Consider the following 24,630-nt stretch of genomic DNA (forward strand, 5'->3'; position numbering starts at 1 on the left):
GTTTGTGATATACCATAGAAATTACATTAAGAAAAGGTATCAGTTTGTGGCTTTGCTGTTGTATAAATTATTCTACCTTGATTGCTTCATGTACAACGTCTTTCCGTACTAGAGCAGTTCCTCTTTTCTTTCTCAAGTAGCTGATTCCACTTCATTGAACTTTGTGAGATTGTGTAATCATATAAACCAAACATCAATGTGTGCCATACCATACTGAGCTTATATGTGCAGAACACATAGTTCAAGTGGTCAGATGAGGTTTCACGCTCACATTTGCATTGATTTATTTATTTATTCCATTTTCATAGAAGCATGCATTCTTTGCCATTTTTCAGTTTTCAGACTGAATACCAAAATGAAAAAGAAGTTAAAGAATCTTATAATGCCTGCACTTGTTAATGTATTGCTGAAACATAGTTCTGTAGCCCAGAAGGCTATTATAACATTGTTAGGCTCTTCAATCCTAAAGGGTTGGGAGGGTGGCCTAATGGTTAACGTGTTTGCTTTACAAACACAAGGTGCAGGGTTTGAGTCTCACAAGGGATAATTGGCTAGGCTTACAATGGCTCGCAAGGGCAGTTAGCTTAGTACTAACCTATGAACCTATGAACCTATATGTCAGTAATATAAATGCAAGTATGGATTACTGTCCATATCCCTGCATTAACACTGCCAACACATAGGGGGAGCTGTACTCAGAACCTCCTTAGTCTTATGTCACCCTAGGCAATGACTGTCCATGTGTGCAGCTGTGTGTTCATGCTGGTCACCCACCTCAAACATACAGAGTGACTAAATGTCAATTTTCAACGTACCTGGGCCAAGATGCATTAGAGACTATGCATCACTTTGGACTGTACCATGCATAGGTAATGTGGATCTTTAACACAGAATATTTATAAATCCCATTAAATGTACACAGTGTAGAGTGCACTATATGGTTTGGCAAAGCTGAATTATCGTCTGGTGTTCTTGGGCATACTCCACTCCCTGATATGATGTCATACCTGGGGCACAGGACAGGATGTTAGAGACCTGCTGCAAGTCTAACCTGGGCTTTTTAGAATCCATTTCTGTATCAATATATCTTTAAAATTAATATTTAAAGAAAACATATATGTTTTTGAAAGTGGGTGTTTTTTTTCTGTAGCGGTCAGATTGAAGCCTCAGATGTATGCCAAATGAGTTGTTTTATTTAAAGAAAAGAGTGTCGTCATGATAAAATTTAATAAGAATGCACTCAGTATTGTTTAGTTATTAAGTTGTCATGTAATGCAGAGGTAAGTGGTATATTGTACAGATGTGTTGGAGGTAGCTTCTCTAGTCTGACAAAAATCTAAGACAACATGCTTTCTGTGTAATGCAAAATGGTGATTTAGTGTTATAATATTAAATCATAAAATAATGGGATTTTCCAGAACATAAGATGCACTTAAAACATCATAAAGATTCCATGAATGTGTTAATTACTTAAACCCCTATGTCACCTGATGAACAATATTTAGAAGCTGTAATATATTCAATATGTTTGTGGGTAAATAAAGTCAAAGCTAGAATTACAGTGCTATTCAATAATATATCATTTATAACTTGTTATATGTAGAGGCCATTGTAATCAGATAACAGTTGTAAAATTCAGAATTAAATATTTTAAACCAGCAGCAGTTTGGGAGGTAATACTAAATATAATTTGTTTGTGAAACTTGGGATTCCAGATACATTTATTTCATTCTTTATGCAGTGCATCAAACAATGTCCATGTACGTTACGGACAGAGGCCATCAGTAAGAAAAGTGTTATCCTAACTAATACTCTCTACAAATCCTTAGTTACCTCCCTACTAACAAGCCACACCCCCATATGGATACCAGTGATACTCGGGACCCAAATGGTTTGTAGTGAGCGGCTAAGCTTGTAAGGGCCTTAGGGGTCATTAGCTTAGTAACAACCTATGAACTTATGAACACATTTTCAAGGATAACTTGAAAATACAAACTCAAATAATGAAAAGTCATAGAAAAAGCATTAATTTTCAAAGTAAAACAAAATCCAAAATAGCACCCGAGAAGGAAATAGCCACAGTCCACGGTCAGCTGTTGAGTAAATCACTCTAATATAAAGGCTATTTCCTTCTCGGGTGCTATTTTCGATTTTGTTTTACTGGTTTTTCGTTATTAGCATTATCTCTACATTTATTTATGGATTTATAATTTTTCAAAGTAACTACTTTAGAAAAAACAAATGAAAATTTTGTGTTTCATTATCTAGTACGATTCTCTTTTACCTAAACCGAGTTTTAGAAATATTATAATCATGAGCATTCTATAGAAAAAAGTGAAATAGTGGTTTTAGGTATAAATTAAACAAGCAGGTAGATAAAGAAGAGCTTCACCTAGGTCCTGTTAATGTGTACAGAAACTGCACCATTTTTAGATAGAACTGTGGAAGGATTAAAATAAGAAGCTGTAATAATGTCGATAAATTCTAAAGGAAAGTTTCATTTTTGAATTTCATAGAAGAGAAATATGGTAGTTAACTCCATCATATGCTTTGGACAGGTCAGTAGAGAACATGAAATGTATTAATGCATTCGGTCTCCACTTTTGGGCCACTTGGATTTAACTTTGGCTTGAGGTTCAATTATTCAAACCAGCCATATGCAATATTATCTCTGAAACCAAAATTTAAGATGTGGTTATCATATCTCTCAACTGCACAGATGTTCACAGAATGTCCAATTTTTTGCTTCATATTTTTTGTCTGTTTCTCATAAAATTGTTTTTTTCTGGCAAATCATCAGTAAATCATTGAGGAATAGAGTCTGAAAATAATGACAGATATTTGAGTTGCAGACTTCATACCATCAGAAAATGTATATCAACGCAAAACCTGTTATTCTATCAACTTTCTAAGTTTGTAAGAGCAGTACTTAAAAATTGTCCCTCTTTTTTGATCTTTATCATCCCATTATTCCTGGCTTTGTCCAGCTTTCTTACTTTAAGAAGTTGAGGGGTATGGTGGTTATATACTTTTGTTTCACAGGAATCGTAGGAAGTTCAAGGCTATGGAGTCTTGCAACCATTATGACCTTCCAGTTCAGTTCCCACCCTAGACTGTACCTCCTTTCTTTACAAGGACTATACCAGTAATGCCTGGGAATATTCATGAAAACTCATCCAATTGTCCAAGTTTCGTTTTAAGGATGATAATGTATCTGCAGGGCAGTCTATTCCAGATGTGAGGAAGATGCTGAGTAATGAATCTATCAATCCACCATGTTTTATTGATATTTGAAAAACAAATAAAGCTCCTGGAAAATGTGCGTAGAACCACAAAGCTTATTAAGATCAATGTTAAACGTAAACCTCCACAAGGTTTATAAAATTGAACGCTTTTCGTCCACAACACCAAGTATGTAGAATTCCTTAGACAAATTCACAGAATATAAAGGAAATCATGTAGCTCATGTTTAAATACAGTTACATTTGATTGGCTTGGATTAAGTATATATATATATATATATATATATATATATATATATATATATATATATATATATATCAAATTAACAGGGTGTTGGCGTGCAAAAAAACACTTGCCTTTGGTTTAGTCTGCTCTGGAATAATCTCTGGAGCATGCATACAACAGTATTATGTCGATCTTTAGGGTGACAGGGTACTTGCCATTTGATACAGTGTCCTACAGCCATATAAATATAAATGAAAAAAAAAAATATATATATATATATATATATATATATATATATATATATATATATATATATATATGTATATATATATGTATATATAAATATAAAGTGTGTATATATAAGTTTTTAGTTTGAGTAATTTGGCCAAATAAAATGAGTAATTTGGCCAAATAAAATGAAGGCAAAAGAGTCTGTTCTGAATATAGAACAGTAAATGTAGCATCTAACCAGGAAAGTTGGTTACATAAGAAAATATTTACATCATTCTGATATTTCCTGTAAAATTTATTCCTTCTGTTTGTTTCTAAGGTTCATATTCTCATTTTCCCTGTTGCATATTTCAGCTTTCTTTCCTTCAACCTGGGATATGAGAATCTTATAGGGATGAAATAACTTAGTGGATTAGTATACACTATAATAATGTCTTAAGAGTTGCCCACCTTCAGTCTGAGGAAGCTTTCTTTTTTTTGTTATTTTTTTGCACAGAGAGACCCTTTATTTAATCTTCCATTCAACTGATCCTCTAAACCACTGGCACATACCTCATGCATGTGCTCCTTTTGTATCTATCCTATTGGTTGTCTGCTTTCCATCCTGTATCTACCAGTCCATCAAATACACTAAGTACATGAGGATCAACCCAAACTCAGGGTTTGCAAATACGTCTTCCATCATATTTTTAAAATGAATGAACTCTCAAGTTCACAATCCTCCATTTGAATGCATTCTCTACTTAACAATTATTCTCTTAACATTGGTCTACAAGAGGGCAGTGAGACCACCTATGTTATATGGGTTGGAGACGGTGACATTAACAAAAAGGCAGGTGTCAGAGCTGGACGTGGCAGAGTTAAAGATGTTAAGATTTGCACTAGGTGTGACAAGGATGGACAGGATTAGGAATCAGTATATTAGAGGGTCAGCTCAGGCTGGATGGTTTGGAGACAAAGTCAGAGAGGCGAGATTGCGTTGGTTTGGACATGTGTTGAGGAGGGATGCAGAGTATATTGGGAAAAGGATGCTAAGGATGAAGCTGCCAGGTAACAGGAAAAGAGGAAGGCCTAAGATAAGGTTTATGGATGTGGTGATAGAGGACATGCAGGTGGTTGGTGTGACAGAGCAAGATGCAGAGGACAGGAAGAAATGGAAACAGATGATCCGCTGTGGCGACCCCTAACAGGAACAGCTGAAAGAGAAGAAGAACATTGGCTGTGCACATACTGTGTAATATCTGAAACTTCTGTTTTACTTAATGATACAAAGTGAAACCTTAACAATTCCCTTTCTGCTAAGATACTTATTTCTGTTCATTTACGCCTGAGCAGACTTTCATTAACTTTATATTTCCTCCAACTGTTCGGTCAGCTGGCATGTCTCCCACTATTCCTCGACTGGCTAGGCATGGTCTTGCACATTTTAGGTATCCTATAATCCTTACTGGACCTCTTGTTACATTAGCTCATTAATATTTAGATCCTACTGCATTTTTCCAGCACAGTGACTTTAACTCATGTCAAATCTTTGCTTTACCTGTTATGCCCACACCTTCTCTACTATGGATTTCAGTAATTATGTCCTTCAGTTTTTGTATTTTTGCTGCCCCTTCTGTCTTCCACTTTCTAGTTACTCACTTCTGTCTGTCTGAGATATAAACTGAGTTCTTTGATGCCAGAAGAAACAGTCTGAGTGTCAGACTTATCTCCCTTCCACATACTTAGATCAATTTTTCCATTTCTTTCTTAGTACTGCTCAGTCTTGGGCACTCCCAAAAACAGATGAGTGTAGTACTCTATCCGATAAGTAACAGATAAGATAAGGTAAATGTTTTACTCTGACAAATCATGCATTTCTGACTAAACTCGTAACAACTTAGAGACATATTTTCAAAAAGTGGAAGAAATCAAGTATTTAATAATTGGAAAACAAGTCTTTTGTTTTTATTTATCTTTTAATTTTTAGAAACCAATTTAATCATTTGTGTGTATGTTCATCCTTAGGGTTTTTCCTTTAACCAGGCTGAATAGTGGATCCCTGCCCTCCCCACCACCACCACCCCAACCCCATAATGCACAGCTCCACTGCCCTATCTGGCTATGTGGAATTCTGCCCTTTAGTTCTGTGATAATTTCTTCAGGGCCTTTACTAGCATCCAGAATAAAGGCACATGAGGAAGCTGGATGTTGGTAAGTACAAGATAAGCAGTAATCAAGTGCTGATCATGTAAAGGCTCTGCTGGTTGCCTAGTCTGTACCAGAGTACTATGGGTATGTGAACAAACACAGACTGGTCTGTACCAGAGTACTATGGGTATGTGAACAAACACAGACTGGTGTGCACCAGAGTACTATGGGTATGTGAACAAACACAGACTGGTCTGTACCAGAGTACTATGGGTATGTGAACAAACACAGACTGGTCTGTACCAGAGTACTATGGGTATGTGAACAAACACAGACTGGTCTGTACCAGAGTACTATAGATATGTGAACAAACACAGACTGGTCTGTACCAGAGTACTATGGGTATGTGAACAAACACAGACTGGTCTGTACCAGAGTACTATGGGTATGTGAACAAACACAGACTGGTCTGTACCAGAGTACTACGGGTATGTGAACAAACACAGACTGGTGACTGGTCTGTAACAGAGTACTACGGGTATGTGAACAAACACAGACTGGTCTGTACCAGAGTACTATGGGTATGTGAACAAACACAGACTGGTCTGTACCAGAGTACTATGGGTATGTGAACAAACACAGACTGGTCTGTACCAGAGTACTACGGGTATGTGAACAAACACAGACTGGTCTGTACCAGAGTACTATGGGTATGTGAACAAACAGAGACTGGTCTGTACCAGAGTACTATGGGTATGTGAACACACACAGACTTGTAGCATATTTAGTTGTGAATTTCAGACAGCTCACACAGCTCATGAATACTGTATACCGTACAAATTAACACTTGTTGTTTTGCTTTACTAAGATGAACATGTCCTGCTCCCATGTTTGGTCTCAAGCTTTAACATTCTACTCTCTAAAAATGTGTTGCCAGTCCCTAAACTTCACCTGCAGTGCCCATTACTACTGTGTGTATAGTTGATAGAGTGCCCATCTTTGTACATCAGTTTATCCACAGAAAGGTCAGCTCATTTAATATGATGATCTTGCTGTTTGTTTAATGAAATGTATTAAACATGGTCAGCCTGATATTAATGGCTGCTGCCACTTACCACTATAACCACACAACTCCAATAAAAGGTCTTAAGTCACCACACATAATGTACAGTACAAATAAGGCACAAAGGAGATGGAATTAGTTTATTTTACTTTTTGCTGACTCTATGCTGTAGAGGAATAAAAGCCCTAAGTATGATTGTGCTGGCAACTTGGATACTGGAAGAATGTGGTAAGGGATGGTGAGAGTAAGAGGTTTATGCCAGCTGGATTCTGGGTAAAGAAAAAAAGTAGATTCTAGTTAGCTGTTTGTCACCATAGAGACGGAGGCATGTGCATGACCACAGTGAGTAAACCTGGAGATGTTAGCCTGGTGATACCAAGCTGGTAACATTAACCCTCAGTTTACCAGAGCTGCTCAGAGTTTGGTGACGTAGCCAGATGTCTAGAGTGTATCTGTAGAGAAATCCAAGGCATCTACTGAATTCAACTGAAACCTATTTTATACCTGCTTTGCACTTTGTGAACTGTATTTAACTGAACTAATGCTTCATTTCTGCTGTTTTTTGCTGTTGTGATTATTACTCTACACTTTGAATTTAGCATAGGCTAGATCCAGACTTGCTGAATCTAGACTGTTTGGTATCACTTGAACACTAAAACCAGCCATACATTAAGAAGGCCCTCCTGCACCTTGGTGGCAGACGTGTGTATCCTAAGACCCATCTGAGTTGCAGGGTTACTGCCAAAAAGGTTCAATTTTGGACTTTCCTATCTGTTAACTTGTGTTAAACTGTTTAACTTCGCTTGTATTTAAGCCTCTCGTTTGCATGTAGCCGCACACTGCGCAACATGATTTAGTACTGCTGTGCATAGATGCAAATGCCTAGAGAGACAATATCCCTAAATAACGGCTAGGGAACCCTCTAACTCCCCTTTTGCTCTGTGAGCAACTCAGTTGCACACTGAGAAGAGCTGTCACAGTTTTTAACCCTAGCCTACTACAAAATAGACCCATTTGTTTATCCTAGAGCAAAACCTGGTCTAACTAGCCCAGTCCCCTCTAGTAATTGAGTTATAATCCTGCCATAATGGAAGGTCAGTTTCTCACCATTTCTCTGACCAGCCTGATTAACATGGGCTTCCTGTGGCAATGTAGTAATTGCCTCATGTATACTGACAACCACTTACTCCTACAATAAATACAATATGTGACAGATGTAATTACACTATGAATCTATGAATTTGGAATCAATTCTCTCACATAACAACAAGCCAGACAACAAACAGGTTGTCAGCACACACACTTCAACTCTTGCACATAACAAACACACAACACATAAACCCACATACGCGAAGGTACTCACTAGAAGCCTACCAAAAGTTCAGAGACCTCCCAAGCTCAAACCAGTTGCATACACTGCAGACCCAATAGAATGCACTACACATAATAACACACACCAGTGTCTCAGCTAATAATTCCCTAAGGCAAAACACCTCAAAACTAAATGTCCTGGTCATAGGAAACTCTATAGTGAGACACACAGATGTCCCCCTCACCAGACTAGACAAGGAGAAGGTTACGGTTAGCTGCCTGTCAGGTGCCAGGATCCATCAAATCACACACGCATGCCATTAATATTATGAATGTTCAACAAAATGCAGCTTGAAGCAGCACCCAGAATAAGTTTGCTGCTTTTAAAGCATGGCTCCTTCTTCTAAATCCTGACAGTGTGGGACTAAATAAATCATGACTGAAGTCAAATGACATCGTTGCACAGTTTATACTGCAAATGAACAGTTCTTCCCAACAACAGATCGTTGACAGCAGGACACGAGAAGAAGTCATGCTCGTCACTTCTTGCCTCCCTAAACAAAACATTAATAGCCATGACACTTGTCAAAGCTATATAGCTCAAATACACAGACTAAGAATTTCCTTTATCTACTATTCTCCCCCTCTTCTCAAAATACTGTAAATGACGTCATCAAAGTCTTAATAAAATAGTTTATGTTGCCGAAGAATCACCATTGGGACCCCAAAGCCAGCTCACTGCCCTTACTACACTAACAAAGCATGGCTTTTGCCAACTGGTTGCTTAAACTACACAAGTAAATCCAGCTATGGTAAAGCACACATATCTGTTGCAGCAGTCCCTGATGTACCTGTTGTGGGCTGTCCCATATTGTGTGACAGTTGCACTTTCTTTTCTATCATCTCAGGTAAAAGCCAATCTGACATTACAAAGGGATTGCCTCCGACTCCCAGAATCAGGCATGCAACGCACTAGTGTGTAACTTGTCTTGTATCAGTTCTGAGGCAGACAGCAGTGCACGACTTTCTAAACATCGTTACCCCTGCAGGAGAGAGACCACTACCCTTCCAAAAGGAAAATAATTAATGGTAAACCAGATGCTCGGATCATGTCCAAGCACAATGAAACTGTTACTTCTTGCAAACCATTTTGCATGCTGAACAAAAACATCATAATTTAGTCTGACTACAACTGGTACTGTTTACTAAGTAATGCTTTTAAAAGCATATCCATTTGAAGACATGCTCTTTTTTCATACACTTCCTAGAAACTCTTGGGACTGTTGGACAGTCCCAAGGAATTATAAAAAGAAGTAAGCAACAAGAGGTCCAAATTACATCTCCTCTGCTGTTTGTTGCACGTACTATTAACAGATCCTAACAAAAAGGGGAGAAAGTTTCTAACGTTTGCTACATATGTCAGTTCAGCTTTAGCCTGTTGCTACTTAAAAGCACAACAGTTGGAAGCATCTTTGATTTACTAATAAATTGCAGTTTGCTGAAGTCTCATTATTAAAAATAAATAAATCTCTGGTTCTATGATATTCCTTTGGAAATGGCTCATATGGCCACTGATCTGAATTTCTTAAGAGATGCAACACTTTCATTGCTACACACTAATGCAACTCTCTCTTTTCTGGTGTTTTCTTTGATGTTTTGATGATTACCACAGTTAGACTTGTCCCAAGGAAAGGTTCTGAACCTCAGCCTGCTTTTCAAAGACTCATTACACCTCTTCCACCACTGGCCAAAATAACTGAAAAGACCACAAATTGCAATTAAACGAACATGTTAAGGCATTAAGTGGGCACAGTACAAGTACTGCATCATTTGTCCTCACAGGTAACTTATTTCTGTGGTAACAGCTTAAAAGTCTGAGAATGATACTTGTCAGTCATGGAATAGCAGGAATGAATGTGTGCATCATATCACTTATCCCAGACAGTTCATCTCCATCACCTCCAGCTTTCTCCACTACTGTGCTTTCACTGGCCAGGTCTCTGTGCCATGCAGAAGCACCATCTGTAACACTGTTTTGTACAGCTTACTTTTCACCTTCTTTGGCATTCTTCTATCATACAATACACCTGATACCCTGGTCTCCTCATTCAAACTATCCTTCTCCTCAGCCTCCCCACCCTTTCGGTTTTCAGCTTCTTTTGATTTTGCCTGTTTGCTGCTGTGACCTCTCTCTGACCTATATTCACTTTCATTCTGTGTGCCTTCAGTTTTTCATAACTGTCCTCTATCAGTTTCTGTTCACTGTCTGCTTCTAATGCCACATCATCTGCATACAGCAGCTTTGTCGAGCTGTCCTCTTCAACCTGTTTGCTAATATGGTCCGACATCATTATGAATGGGAATGGGTTCAAATGGGTTCGAAGATGGACTTTGATGTACACACACTCTGACTTGGAACACCTCTGTGAGTCCAAACACTGTGTGTAGTTGTGTCACTGGGTTCTTGTAGATAGCATTGATGTCCTTCATGGATGCATCTGCAGTCATATTCAGTCGATTCCAAAGTCCAGTCGGGTGGGCCTTGTCTGTCTTGCTGTTCACCGCACCGGTCTCGTCTTGTTCGGTTCGGTAGCGGCATCAGGCGCCATTTTCTTTTCTCAGTCTTTTCGTGCGGCTCAAGCAGAGCAAGCTCGCAAGTGCCGCCGGTCGGATCCAGAGATAGACTTACCGGAATACTACTAAAGACTCTAAAGCTAAAGTACCCGTTGGGGACTCTTTCTTGCCTCAGCCGATGTCAGAAAAAGTTAATAATTGTTTAACCTGTGGGAAACAAATACCTCATAAAGATTTCCACTCTTACTGTCTGCCTTGTTTAGGCCCAGCCTAGCAGCCTGTTCGGCCTGTGCTTCATTCAACCAGTCAGTGTATGACTACCCAAATCAGTTTGTTTGGAATTTTTCGTATGCTTTCTCCAAGTCTACGAATGGCCAGTTGGACTCTTTCCTCACCCCCAGCTTCTTCTCCACTATCTGTCTCACTGAAAACATCAGGTTAGGTGTATCACCTTCTGATCTGAATCCAGACTAATCTCCTTCCATCTTGCTTTCTATTACTCTGCATATTCATTTATCAATCACCTCTTCAAGCATTTGTATACGTTCCTGCACTTTCACCCCTGTCAGCTTCCAGACCTTCAGAGTAGTTTCTGCTGACCTTAAAGCCTTCTTTCATTACTGCTTGCAGCTGATTGGTGGTGCTTCAGTGGTTTATGTTGATATTCAATGTTTCACTGGAGATGACTTTGCAATCTAGGATTTTACCCCAATATAATTTCTGTACTAGGGGTTAGTCTACCTGAGTTTCATGCTAACCCCTACTTATGTGATCTTGTGACTGTCTCTCCTGGCAAACCATATGTTGATGTCATTAAGCCATTTGTGAGACAGAAACCATGAATAATGTCTCCTTAAATATTCCTATTTCTATTGCCCCACCCTTATGGACCTAAGCAATTCTCATATTATGTTGTTATTGTCCTGATATGAGCATTCAGGACCCCTGTTATCAAAATCAACTCACTTTGTCTGACTTTCTGTAGGAGGTCCTGCAACTGTTGCCTAATTGCCCTCTTTTTGCCACAATCACAATCCTGCTGTGGGCCATATGCTGTGATTACAGTAGGGAGCCATTGTTATGACTGGATGCAGGAACACTCACTGTTGCCGCTTTCATTGACAGTTTAAAGTATTTGACATTGCAGACCATGATTTACCGGTTGATGAGCTATTAATTTATGGCTTGAGACTAACTGCTCTGATCTGATTATCTGCATAACATATACATCCAAGTCAAAACCAAACTTCATCTCCAGCTGATAAAGTGTGGAGTTCCTGAAGATGTTGGCATCAGAGCTCTACTGGACACAATACATGTCAGTTCAGTCAAAAGCAACATTTTCTGTATGCAGCAGACATTGTCATCTGGGTGTTAAGAAATTCCCTTTGTCTGATAAGTAACTTTTTAAAAGAATTAGTGTGTAATAGTGATTCTTATGTTAGAGATTCGTATCAGTTCAAGAAATTTATTTCTGAAGTAACAGTCGAAGATCCAATGATATTAGTCACTGCAGATGTGGTTTCTTTATATACAACGATTCCTAACAATGAGGGGCTGGAAATTGTGAACAGAGAAATGTACACAGCAGGTCTTTTCACATGTGAGAAAATAAGGCTGATGACAAAAATTTTGGATGTCATTTTGTCTTATAACTTTTTTTATGTTTGGTAATGAAATATATAAGCAAACAATTGGCATAGGTATGGGGGCAGCAATGGGCCCCAGTTACTCCAATATTTTTATGACAGGCTGGGAAAAAGAATTTGTTTGTCAATCAGATTTTTTTAACAATATAGTAGCTTATAAACATTTTATTGATGATTTATTTATGTTATGGAAGAGTAGTGAAGATAAATTATTGGAATTTTTAACTTGTTTAAATAATGTTACTGATTATTTAAAATTTACTTATAAAATGGGAAGAGATAGTATTTTTTTAGATTTAATAGTGAATAGATCTGCCAACAAGGTAAAGGTGAGAATTTTTAAAAAGGAAGTGCAAAGTAATGGTTATCTTCATTATAGTGGTATGCATTAGAAGACTCTTAAAAGGAATATAGTAAGAGGACAATTTTTATGGTTAAGTGAATTAACTGAGGACACACATTTCTTGCATCTATATTATATTATCGTACAATGAAAATAGTGAATGCTATTTCATCGTACCGATAATATCTAAAACATAAACAAAACATAAACAACTAGCTAAGATGATAAGTACTTTGTATACTGTGATAAAGAAATATGTATCCTGTCTAACTCTATGTCATTATACTGCCTACCGTCCTTGCTAATATGTTAATAATGTTACATTTGTAGTAATCTCAGAAATAGTAATGGCAGTCTTGTACTTGTATGTAAATAGCCTATGTTTTTGTTAAGTTCTTTCAGCTCATTTACTGTACCTAATTATCAATGTAACTCTGTTGGAGCTTTTCTCCCCGGGCCTCCGCTGAAAAAGGACATGTATCCAGTCGGACCATCCCGGTTAACAAATGTAAAATAAATAAATAAATAAAATATCTAAACAACAAAATATTGAACAAACGGAACAGCAAATTTTTTGCCCAAGGAAAAAATTCACTGCTCTGTAAAAAAAAAAAAAACTTAAGTACAAATTTAAGTGGGGGGGGCTTTTTCCCCCCACACCCCCCTACTTAAATATACCAACTCCGAGATCGCACCATTGTGGAGGAAATGGCAAAGTCCCGAAGATGGCCCACCTAATTTTTTCCCTGGGAAAAAATTCGATGTTCCGTGACTTCGCTATTTTGCCATTTCAACAGTATCAGATCGACTAAATAGCATTCGCTATTTAGTCTATTTTCGATACTGTCATATAGACCCCATTTCTTTAATTTGGAATGTGAAGCAATGGAAACAAGATTTTGCGAAAGGGGTTACTCCAGATAAATGGTGAATGAAATAATGAAGGAAGTTAAAAGGGAAAGTGAACAAAATAATGGAGTTTTAAATAATTTAAAAAAATTGATAAATAGGAAAAGAGTAACATTGATTATTCCTGAGTGTGTTTATTGGAAAATTCAATAGATGGAAATAATGAAAAATAATTGGAAGTTTCTCTCCAATTTTCCAGATTTAAAAGGAATTATAGGGGATAGTCCAGTATTTGTGTCCGAAAGGGGAAAAATGTAAAAGGGTTCTTTCACAGAAGTAACCATATGAGTAAACAGCTAGATGTTCAAAATAAAGGAATGGTGAGATGTAACAATTGTAAATTCTGTAAATATGTTCTTGAAGGAAAATAAGTTAAAGTAGAAGACAGAGATTATGAAATAAGATTATTGCAGGAATATGAGTGTAAGTCAAAGTTTGTTGTTTGCATTGCTTTATGCGGACTTTGTTCTGCGTTTTATATATGCAGAACTATTAAAGAATTTAATAAGAGGACATATGAACAACTAAGAGCTGTGGAAGGTATGGAACTAGATAATGGTTTAGCAAAACATGTTAGGCAGAAACATAATGATGAGATAAATAAAGTGAGTTTTAAATTCTTAGAAACTGATCAATTGATAAAGTATGATGTTAGACTAGAAGGTGAAGATGAGTTAGACTGGAAAAGATATTGTCGGCAGGTGAGATTAAATGCTTGTAGTTCTCTAGGAATGAAAGGGAGAGCTACAAGGTTGTTTTGAAGAGGAAAGGGGTAACTCATTAGATGCAATCGTCATTTGTTTTAATGAATGTATTTAAATGTTTTTTAAACGGGTGCAACTTGGTCTGATGAAGTTCTATGTATGGAATGAAAGCGCTTACCAGTTGTACGTTTTTATTGTTTTGTAGTCATTAAAAGTGATATGTATTGTTTTTAAACTGTTCATGCTTTTTTTTCGTCATTTATTTACGGTTTATGTTTGCAGTGGTTTGTGTGGCTTTTGGAATCGTTGATAAGTAACTTTCTCAACAACAATCTTTCACAGCTTTGTAGGGCTTCTGAATACTTGTGACTTACAACTGGTCTAGGAGAAAAAATGCAATTTGATTCCCACTAGTACCTTAGCTTGTAGAAAGTAAAATGAAGCATCAGTGGGTCAGAGGGAACTCATATAGCAGCCTTCTGGCATCTTCTAGCATTAACAGTCATAAAATGAAGGTAAAGTATTTTCTTTTTTGTAGGCCGTCATAGAGTTTTTGGTGGGTATGCTACGCACCCCTGTTTCACTCTGCCCATTACCCCCAGTGCCCCACACCAGTCACACCATTCTACCACCAGACATACACAGATTACAACCAGGGCTGAAATGGAACCTAAGGGAGTCCTAGGTGGTGGAGGGGGTGTGGAGGTCGTGGTCTTCTAAACTTGATTTCCTCTCCCTTCCACTAATTACACATTTGCATCATGGTGGCAGGCATCTTACCCCACCTCAGCAGAACCTTAGCCATGCTCCCACCCTAATCTCTTCTTAGACTATGCCCTCTCCAGCACAAACTCCAAACATCAAGTGGAATGCCCATGAACCCCCCCCCCTCCACCGTTGGTTAGGCACTGCCAATCCCTCCCTGCTGCACTGTCAGTCACCTGAGGCACTTATTGAACCCAGGTCATTTTGCCCATAGTCAGGACTTTATCCGTGTATATCACTGTAGTGGATGTTCTTCGTGTTTCACTGTTGCAGTCATCACATTTGGGTTATCTGCCTGCAGGTAGCCCTCAGCCGGCCTGAATACCAGAGTCTTGGATTCCTGCATCGGATGCTGTCTCCTCCTCCATGACATCAGGTCGTCAGGGGTATAAAACATGCAGCCGACTCCATTACATCAGTCTTTCTTAATGCGTGATCCCCGAAGCAGAAGCAGTTCACAAGTGCCGGTCGGCCCTCTCCTGAAAGTTTTGTTTTCGAGTTTCAGAATCGAAGTCTTCAAAAAGGCTAAATACCCCATTGGATCCCTTTTATTGCTATTAACCGATGTCAGTAAAAGTTAACAATTGTATTACCTGTGGAAAGCAAATACCTTATAAAGATTTTCATTCGTACTGCATTCCTTGCTTAGGCACAGACCAAGACATCCCTTGCTGTCGGTTTTATGCCTTGTTCAACCCCCGAACTATTCGTTGTCGGTCTATATTTGCAGCAAATTATTTTGGTACTCTGTTTAACTATCCAGAAATGGCTTTGGTAAGCCATCTGACTACTGATATTCTAAAAAAAAGTAAGGATAAAGACAGAGACAGACCGCATAGGTCCAAAACTGCCGATGACGCTTCCATTAAGCTAGTTGCCGGTTTGCCAGTACTCAGTGAGGCGCTTTTGCAGCTCATTATACCCACTACTTCAGATTCACAGGCCTCTACTGAGACCCATTCAGAGTCCGGTATGCTGCGCGATGCTTCTTCGACTATGGAACCTGCGGATGTCTCTACCTTGGATGAGTCCAGAGCCGCTGTGCAGGCACTGGCTTCTGAGGGTGTATTCAGGCCTACAGACTTGCATTTTAAACCAACGCCATCTTCTTCATCCAGGCCTAAAACTCGACCCACGCCTAGAAATCCGACGTCCAAACCACATGCTCAGGCCCATGGCTAAAAATCAAATGCTTAGAATGGCTGAAGACCTTATTACCTTAATTAGGGTAAGCCAGCCTTCCCCCTCTAAGAGACCTAGAACTGATTTTCCTTCTGATTCTTCTAATCAGGAATCTGATATTTCTGTTCCTTCTGATTACCAGGATTTGCCCTCATCTACCTATGAGGATTTTGATGCAGAGGATTCCATTCCCTCTGCTTCCCTCCAAAAGATTTTTCTTTTGGTGAAACCTTGAACACTCTTAGGGAGCATTTCCGCTGGGAAAGCCGGGATTACTCTGACTCCCAAAATGAGGCTTAGGGAATTCTTACTCCTCCCTCAACACAGGCCTTTAGCTATCCCGCCTGTTCTGGACATTGTGGATGATGCTTTCTTGGAATCTAGCCTTTCCCCAGACACTTTACCTCTAGCTCCCAGAAAACCTGACAGGTATTACAGAGTACCTGACTCTCACAAGTTCCTCTTCAAGAATCTTACTGCGGATCCAGGGACCATTTCCCAAGGACCAAAGGGCATTAAGGCTACTGCTGCCAAAAACCCTACCCCTTCTGATAGAGATTCTAGAGCCTTGGACAGATGGGGTAAGAAGGTATATACTTCTGCTACTTTGGCCATTAGGGATTTAAATTGCCAGTTTCATATGTTAACATACCAGCAGCATATTATGGGACTACTTAAACAGAAAATGGTGTTGATTCCTGACTGTGCTAAACACAAAGAATTACAGGATTTAATGCATTCTGCAGAACAAGTTGGTAAACATACTTTGCAATGTGGTTTTGACTCTTTAGCGGCATCTTGGCTTAAGGAGCAAAACTTGCCAGATCATGTTAAAGCTAAATTACTGGATGCTCCCTTAAACCAAGACCGAAACTGCTAAATATTTCCTGCAAGTACAGCCTCCCAGATTTAGTAGGCATTGGCCTTCAAAGAATTGGTTCTTTCCAGCCTGTTCCAGGCCTTCTCAGTCCAAACCCAGGAACAGCAGACCACCTAGGTTACAGTCTCAGGCTATGCACAGGCCTAAGCATTGGGGTCTCCCACTTCCAAAGCAGGAAGTAGTAAGACACCCCCCTATGGGAAATTAGCACAATGACTTAACCTTAACCCTTCCAAGCCCTGTTCAGCTGCCTGCTCCCTCAGGTGGAAAGCTCGCCCTGCATGCAAAAAATTGGGAACTCATTACTCAGGACAAATGGGTTTTGAATATAGTTTCCCAAGGACACAGATTCCACTTCCACACCTTACCAACCCCAAACAATTGGCCAGACCTACCCCCAAATCAGTGAGCAGAGGCTTAACAGCAGGTTCTCTCCCTTCTAAGTATCAGGGCTATTCAACCTGTTCCACCAGAAGAAAGGGGACAAGGTTTTTATTCAAAACTTTTCCTGGTACCCAGAAAAGACAGCTCCTGGCATCCTATCCTGGACCTGTCTATTCTAAACGCTTTTTTGGTAATCCCAAAATTAAATATGCTAACACTTCAACATCTGCTTCCTATGATGGGCAAAGATGCCTGGTTGGCAACCTTAGACTTAAAGGAAGCTTACCTGCACATTCCAATAAGGGAATCTTGCAGGAAATACCTATGCTTCAGGGCAGGCTCCATGCACTTTCAGTTCTCTGCACTTCCCTTTGGCTTATCTACTGTGCCCAGGGTATTCACAAGGGTCTATATTATATCCTCGAATGCTTAAAAAAGCGAACGCTGATTAATCGAACTTATTTTCGCGAAACTGCAAAATACGAAGCAGCAGAAACTCTATTTTTTTCCTAGGGAAAGAATTTGGTTGTCCGTTTCTGTTGCTTCGGTATTTTCCGTGTTATGGTGGAAAGTTACCAGTCGGAGTCAGGTAAGTGTGCGATTGTGTGGATGTGAGTGTTAGGGTGATTTAGGTGAGTTAGGGTTAGGGCTCGGGTTAGGTGTGCGTGCGATTGAGTGGACATGAGGGTTAGGGCAGATTTAAGTGAGTTAGGGTTAGGGAGCAAGTGAGGTGACTGTGCGATAGTGACGGACCTTAGGGTTAGGGTTTGGGTTAAGGTAAGTGAGTAGTTAGTGGTGTGTGCATAGTTTAGTGTAGGGTTAGGCATCACATTTTAGGTGTATGTGTGTGGATTTCTGTTTGTTTGGTGTGCTTATGTTGTGTGTATGTGTTTTGGATCAGCGATTTTTTTCCCTGGGAAAAAAATCGCTGATCTGACAGTTCGAGATTGTAAGCTTTCGCTTAAATTAAGTCGATCAATCAGCGTTCGCTTTTTTAAGCGTTCAGCGATATAATATAGACCCATTCACAAAGTGTCTAGCTCCAGCCATTGCATTTTGCAGGCAGAGAAATATTCAAATATACCCATACTTGGACGATTGTCTGATTGAGGCAGAAAGCCAGGAATTGCTATTAAAACATCTGGCATCCGTAAAGAAACTTCTAAACTCACTGGGGTACACGATAAATGAAAAGAAATCTCACCTAGTACCCTGCCAACAAATTGTATTCCTGGGAGCAAGCTTGAAAACAACTTCCCATATGACTTTCCTCACTCCAGGGAAACAAGTTTATTTGACAACCTACTTCAAACTACTGGCCACGAGGACCCAGCTATCTGCAAGGAAAATTCTGCAAGCCCTGGGGTTCATGCCCTCTTGCATTCTACTAATTCCATATGCAAGACTGCATATGAGGAAACTGCAAAGGTATCTAAAAAGCTTATGGTGTCAACATTCTCAGGACCTGGAATCAGTGACTCCTATCATTCCTTGTATAAAGACAGAGTTCCTTTGGTGGGCAGAGGCCTGCTACCACAAGAAGGGGCTCCCTTTCACTGTACCCCCTGCCACCCAAACCCTAACAACAGATGCATCGGACTATGCATGGGGGGCTCACTTGGCAGGGCATGGCATTCAGGGCAAATGGAACCCGAGACAGATGCACCTGCATATCAATCAAAAAAAAAAGAAATGTTAGCTGTACAGAATTCCCTGACAGCCTTCAAAGACCACATTCTTCCAGGACAATTATTGGTAAAGACAGAAAACACCACAGTTATGTGGTACATAAACAAGCAAGGGGGAACCCACTTGTATCCTCTCTGCAGACTAGCCATGGCTCTGCGGAACACAGCCTTGAGCTACCAAGTGCACCTACAAGCTCAATTCCTGCCAGGCAAGCTAAATTCACTGGCAGGTGACCTAAGCAGAAATCTCATGAACCCACACGAATGGAAACTGGAACCAAAAATATTCAACCTCTTGAGGAACAAATGGGGGACCCCAGAGATAGACCTGTTTGCCTCCCATCAGAACTACCAATTGGACAAATTTTGCACAAGGACTCCCCACAGTCAAGCTTGGAAAGTGGAAGCACTGTCCCTTACCTGGGAAAGCCTCTCAGTTTATGCCTTTCCCCCTTTGCCTCTCCTCTCAAACGTTCTGCTAAAGATCAAACAGGACAAACCAAGGGCAATACCGATTGCACCAGACTGGCCACACCAGCACTGGTGCCCCCTCTTGCACAGTATGACACTGCTGGAGCCATGGCACCTGCCTCAGACCCCCTCCCTGCTGTCCCAGCAGGCGGGCCAGATTCTGCACCCTCAGCTTCTAACCATGAACCTTTCAGCCTGGCTAATTCCTTGAGCTCTCCAATAACATCCCTCAGTAAGCAGGTACTGGATGCCATTCTGGAGGCAAGGAGGCCTAGTACTAGAAAATCCTATGCTGAAAAGTGGAAAAGATACTGTTCCTGGAGCCAGTCTCAGAGGATGGGCACAACGGTGCCATCTCATATTCTTTAGTATTTAACAGAAATGCTCCACAAGGGCCTATCCTTCTCGTCTATTAAAATTCATGCCGCTGCCATTTCAGCACTTTATAATACTGTACCACCCCTCTTCTCTCACCCACTGCTAAAGCAATTTCTCAGAGGGGACAAAAATTTAAAACCCCCCAGGAGAGCCCATACTCCTGTCTGGGACCTTAACTTTGTATTAGAAAAGCTCACTCTCCCTCCTTTTGAGCCAGCTGCAACTGCAGAGTTGAAATTCCTTTCTTGGAAAACAGCCTTCCTTCTAGCCATCACTTCAGCAAGAAGAGTGTCTGAATTACAGGCCCTCATGGCAGTGGAGCCCTTCATTATCTTCCATGCAGACAGGGTTTCCCTCAGGACCAATCCTTCGCTTATGCCCAAGGTGGTGTCTAGTGTGGCCCTTAATCAGTCCATTCATTTGCCTACCTTTTTTTCCAAATCCACAAAACAAAGGAGAATGAATACTGCACTCGTTGGACATGCACAGACAACTTAAATTTTATTTGGACAGGACTAAGCCTCTCAGAAAATTTGAACAGCTGCTAGTTGGCTTTGTTGCCAGGTCAGGGGGAAGGCCATTTCAAAGCAAATAATTTCTAAGTGGATAGCCCATTGCATTCATTTCTGCTATAAGAACCATGGAAAACCTACCCCACAGGGGATAAGATCACATTCCACCAGGGCTGCATCTACCTCTACAGCCTTTCTCAGAGGTGTCCCTACCAGGGACATCCTAGAAGCTGCTACCTGGAGCTCTGTACACACCTTCACCAAGCATTACCACATGCCTATTTTGTTCTAAATCCAGAGCTGGTTTTGCCACTGCAGTCTTGCAGGGCTTAATAGCTGGCCCTAATGCCTCTAACATCCTCCTCCCTTCCTTAGCTTTGGGAATCAACCCAAATGTGATGACTGCAACAGTGAAACATGAAGAACATAGTACAGTTGTGTACACTTACCATAAATGTAGATGTTCAAGTGTATTCACTGTTGCAGTCCTGGTTACCCTCCCTCCAGCCTCCTGACTTCTTTTGGCTGTACCTTTCCTTCTTGTTGGTATATTTATTTTTTCTGGTGTATTTGCTTTTTGATGAGGGTGTACCATAACATATAATTGCTTCCCATTGTGGGGGCACCTGACATCTGGGGCAAGAAAAACTGATGTAATGGCGTCGGCTGCATGTTTTATACCCCTGACGACCTGACGTTATGGAGGAGGAGACAGCATCTGACACAGGAATCCAAGACTCTGGTATTTAGGCCGGCTGAGGGCTACCTGCAGGCAGATGACCCAAATGTGATGACTGCAACAGTGAATACACCTGAACATCTACATTTATGGTAAGTGTACACAACTGTACTTTATCACTGCCACAATGTTAGTAACCTTTTAACAATTTAAGAATTTACGGGGGGGGGCTCTGATTCTTTCTGTTTAGTACACTCTTCTACTCATTGCTTCTGCCTCTGGTTACAGTAGCTTCAGAATGCATGAATCAAAGCCTGGGGATACAGGAGGCAATTAGCATCTGTACCTCACAACCAGGGACTTTGCCCATGCCTACCCATTAGTCAAAGAGTCACCATCCTCATTAGCACCTTCATCTGTAAGATGCGAAATCTTCAGTGACATAGTCGTTTACGGATTGCATTCAAGTATTTCTAAACAACACTGAGGAAAACAAAATCTACTAGTGTGAAGTCCCTGCAATTCCACCTTAAGTTTAGTATCTCAGTAATTATGCCTTGCAGATCACAAGCCTTCCTAGTGCAAGAAGGTTTCAGCCATTTACAAAAGCAGATTCTTGTTCTAACTAGAGAAGGCAGATAGAGTAGTTAACAATCTTGTTGTACTAGAACATAAGACTAGAATATATACATTGCATTTAGATTAACATTATTCTACAAGTGAAGACAAAGTAAAAAAATAAACAGGGTTTGTGTTTTTATACTGTTATATGGGACTGGCTTTGCCTGGCAGTGTGCCAAGTAAAACAATTCCTTTGGCTAAAGCATGAATTTCATTTCTTAATTATGATGATCCTAAGAGGTTTCTTTCCAAAATAGTTCTCAACTCAAAGCTACTGCCTGCCTGCAGCTCTTATACAGTTTGATTGGTTGATTTATATGAAGAATCAGTCATGGGTGGGTGATATTCTTGTTCCCCTTTTCCTTCTGATTGGGTCTGACAGTTTCTGTAACATATCAGCACAATAATATAATCATTTTGTGATGTGGAGCTATGAAGCCCTAATGTGACCCTAACAACCTGAGGCTGACTAACAAGCCAGGAGCTCAAGGAGCCAATGAGAGGTGATGAGAATGAGCAGCCGATGCCAGCTTGCCAGTCCGGAGGAAGAGAGGCAGTTAGGCCCACTCCTGTACTGCTCCCAAGTGGAGGCTGGGTGTACTGCAGGGATAACAGCTACTGAGCCAGGATGAGACTGTGCACACCAGACAGGACATGCTGTGCCAGAGGTGGGCATAAGCACTATCAAGTATGTCTAGGAGGCCACTGTTGCAGGCTGAACCCACTGATTGCCCAAACGGTAAGGCTTACTTTGAAAACTATTATTGGATGCCTGCATGATGGCTTCCTACATTGACTGATCAGGTCATGAGAAGGATGATGGATGACAAACAGCTATGAGAAAAAAATATAAAAAAATAATCATAATATTTGAAGTATTAATCTCCATGTTCCATTTTACTTTTTAAATCTGTAACTCCTGGGACTGGACTACGAATCACTGAAGAGGCTAAGAACTGCTTCTCAAGGTTCACCTTCTGATTAGTAATTCTGTTTTAAATCTGTAACTCCTGGGACTGGACTACGAATCACTGAAGAGGCTAAGAACTGCTTCTCAAGGTTCACCTTCTGATTAGTAATTCTGTTTTGCTCCTAGTGAGAGAATAAGCAGAGGGGCATCCATTCCTGCTGGTCACTCATTGGGCAGAATCTGTGGGACTTCACTGACCTCCCCTCCTGTATTACTGCCTGCAAGTCCCCATCTCCCTACACAGACTTCTTATATTACATTGTTACATTGTAATACCAAGTAATGTCCACCATCCTGTAGATGAATGTGTGTGTATGTACCTTTAAGAAGCTATCCTAGGGCTTGCACAAGTGTATAAATACTGAGCACGTGCAAGATAGACTGCCATTTTGTAGTAAGCTGTTCAGATAAGCATGTATGCAGGTAAGGTCTGTCTGTTAATTAGTTTGTTTGCATTTTATGATGCTGCTATCCATCCTGATGTGTTTCTATGTATTAAAGCATCTAAATGAAATACCCTGCCTGCTTGTCATCTATGTTAGATTGAGACGAGCGACATAGTATCAGAAGTGGCATATCTAAAGGGCATGAAGTTAGAGGTGGCATGGCTAAAACAAATTAAGGCACTTGCTTGGAACTGGTGGAATATGAAGCAGTGAATCATCCCTACAATGTGCATACTTCGCAAAACTGGCCAGAAACGAATTTCAGGTAGTAAAACTTGCTCAGCACTATTTTTTTCGCAAAAATATGAAACAAGGCATACAGAACATTCTAAATTATATTTGCATAAACCGAAATGTACGATATTGATAAAATATTCCAATTACTACGGAAAATGTTTGAAATAAAATCTGAATTGCAAAAAACCAATAAAATAAGAGGAAACAACCGCATTTTTCCAAAGCATATATTTTCATATTAAGTAAAGATATCCGAGTTATCAGAAGTGTATAAAGTGTTTGCATGTTGTACAGTATTGCAGTAATGTTATTTTGCAAAAGTACAGCCATTACAGGGCATATTTCACAGAATACAGCCGTTACAGAGCATATTTCTCAAAGTACAGTATTTCAAAGAGTTTATTTTGCATTTAAATGTTATTACAAGCTCACAGAATGGTTTGCTCATACATAATTACAAGGGAAATGTTTTCAGTGTGTTTGTGTATATTTTGTGGGCATGGTAGATGGATTTCAAAAACCCAGTGTACTTGTGTTTGACAGTAATATTGCTGAGAACTGGAGAGTATTTGAGCAAGTGTATGACATTTTCATGCAGGCTGCATTTTCTGATAAAGATGACCATACAAAGGCATTCATTCTTCTTAATTTAGCTGGGTCAGAAGCCATAAAAAGGGAACATTCATTTGTGTATGCACCTACTGTCTATACAAGAGAAGGGGGAAACCATTGTATTGTTGTATAGGCTGAGTCCAAGAGGACCCAGAGTGCTTAAAAAGTAAATTCAGAGAAATGTGTAACCCCCAGACTACTGTTACAATGGAAAGGCACTTATTTTACACAAGGGATAAAAAGCCTGGTGAAACTTTTAGAACATATATAACTGACCTGTGAAATAACGCTAAAGTGTGCAGATTTGTTGATTTAAGGGATGAGTTGACAAAGGGCAGACTTGTGTGTGGTATTAAAGATGATGCTGTGAGAAAGATTTTGCTTCATGACAGTGATTTAACTTTGAATAAGGCCACTGAGATT

At 39.9% G+C, this 24,630-nt stretch overlaps 1 protein-coding gene across 1 annotated transcript in view; it reads left to right on the forward strand.

Moving 5' to 3' along the window:
- Nucleotides 1–24,630, forward strand: part of LOC122810494 (neuron navigator 2-like) — a 2,968,645-nt gene that overhangs the window by 958,445 nt on the left and 1,985,570 nt on the right. The window lies entirely within an intron of this gene.

Source organism: Protopterus annectens, chromosome 9.part0 (assembly GCF_019279795.1).
Source record: "Protopterus annectens isolate FY-2018-M chromosome 9.part0, PAN1.0, whole genome shotgun sequence".
In the NCBI taxonomy this organism is placed as follows: Eukaryota; Metazoa; Chordata; order Ceratodontiformes; family Protopteridae; genus Protopterus; species Protopterus annectens.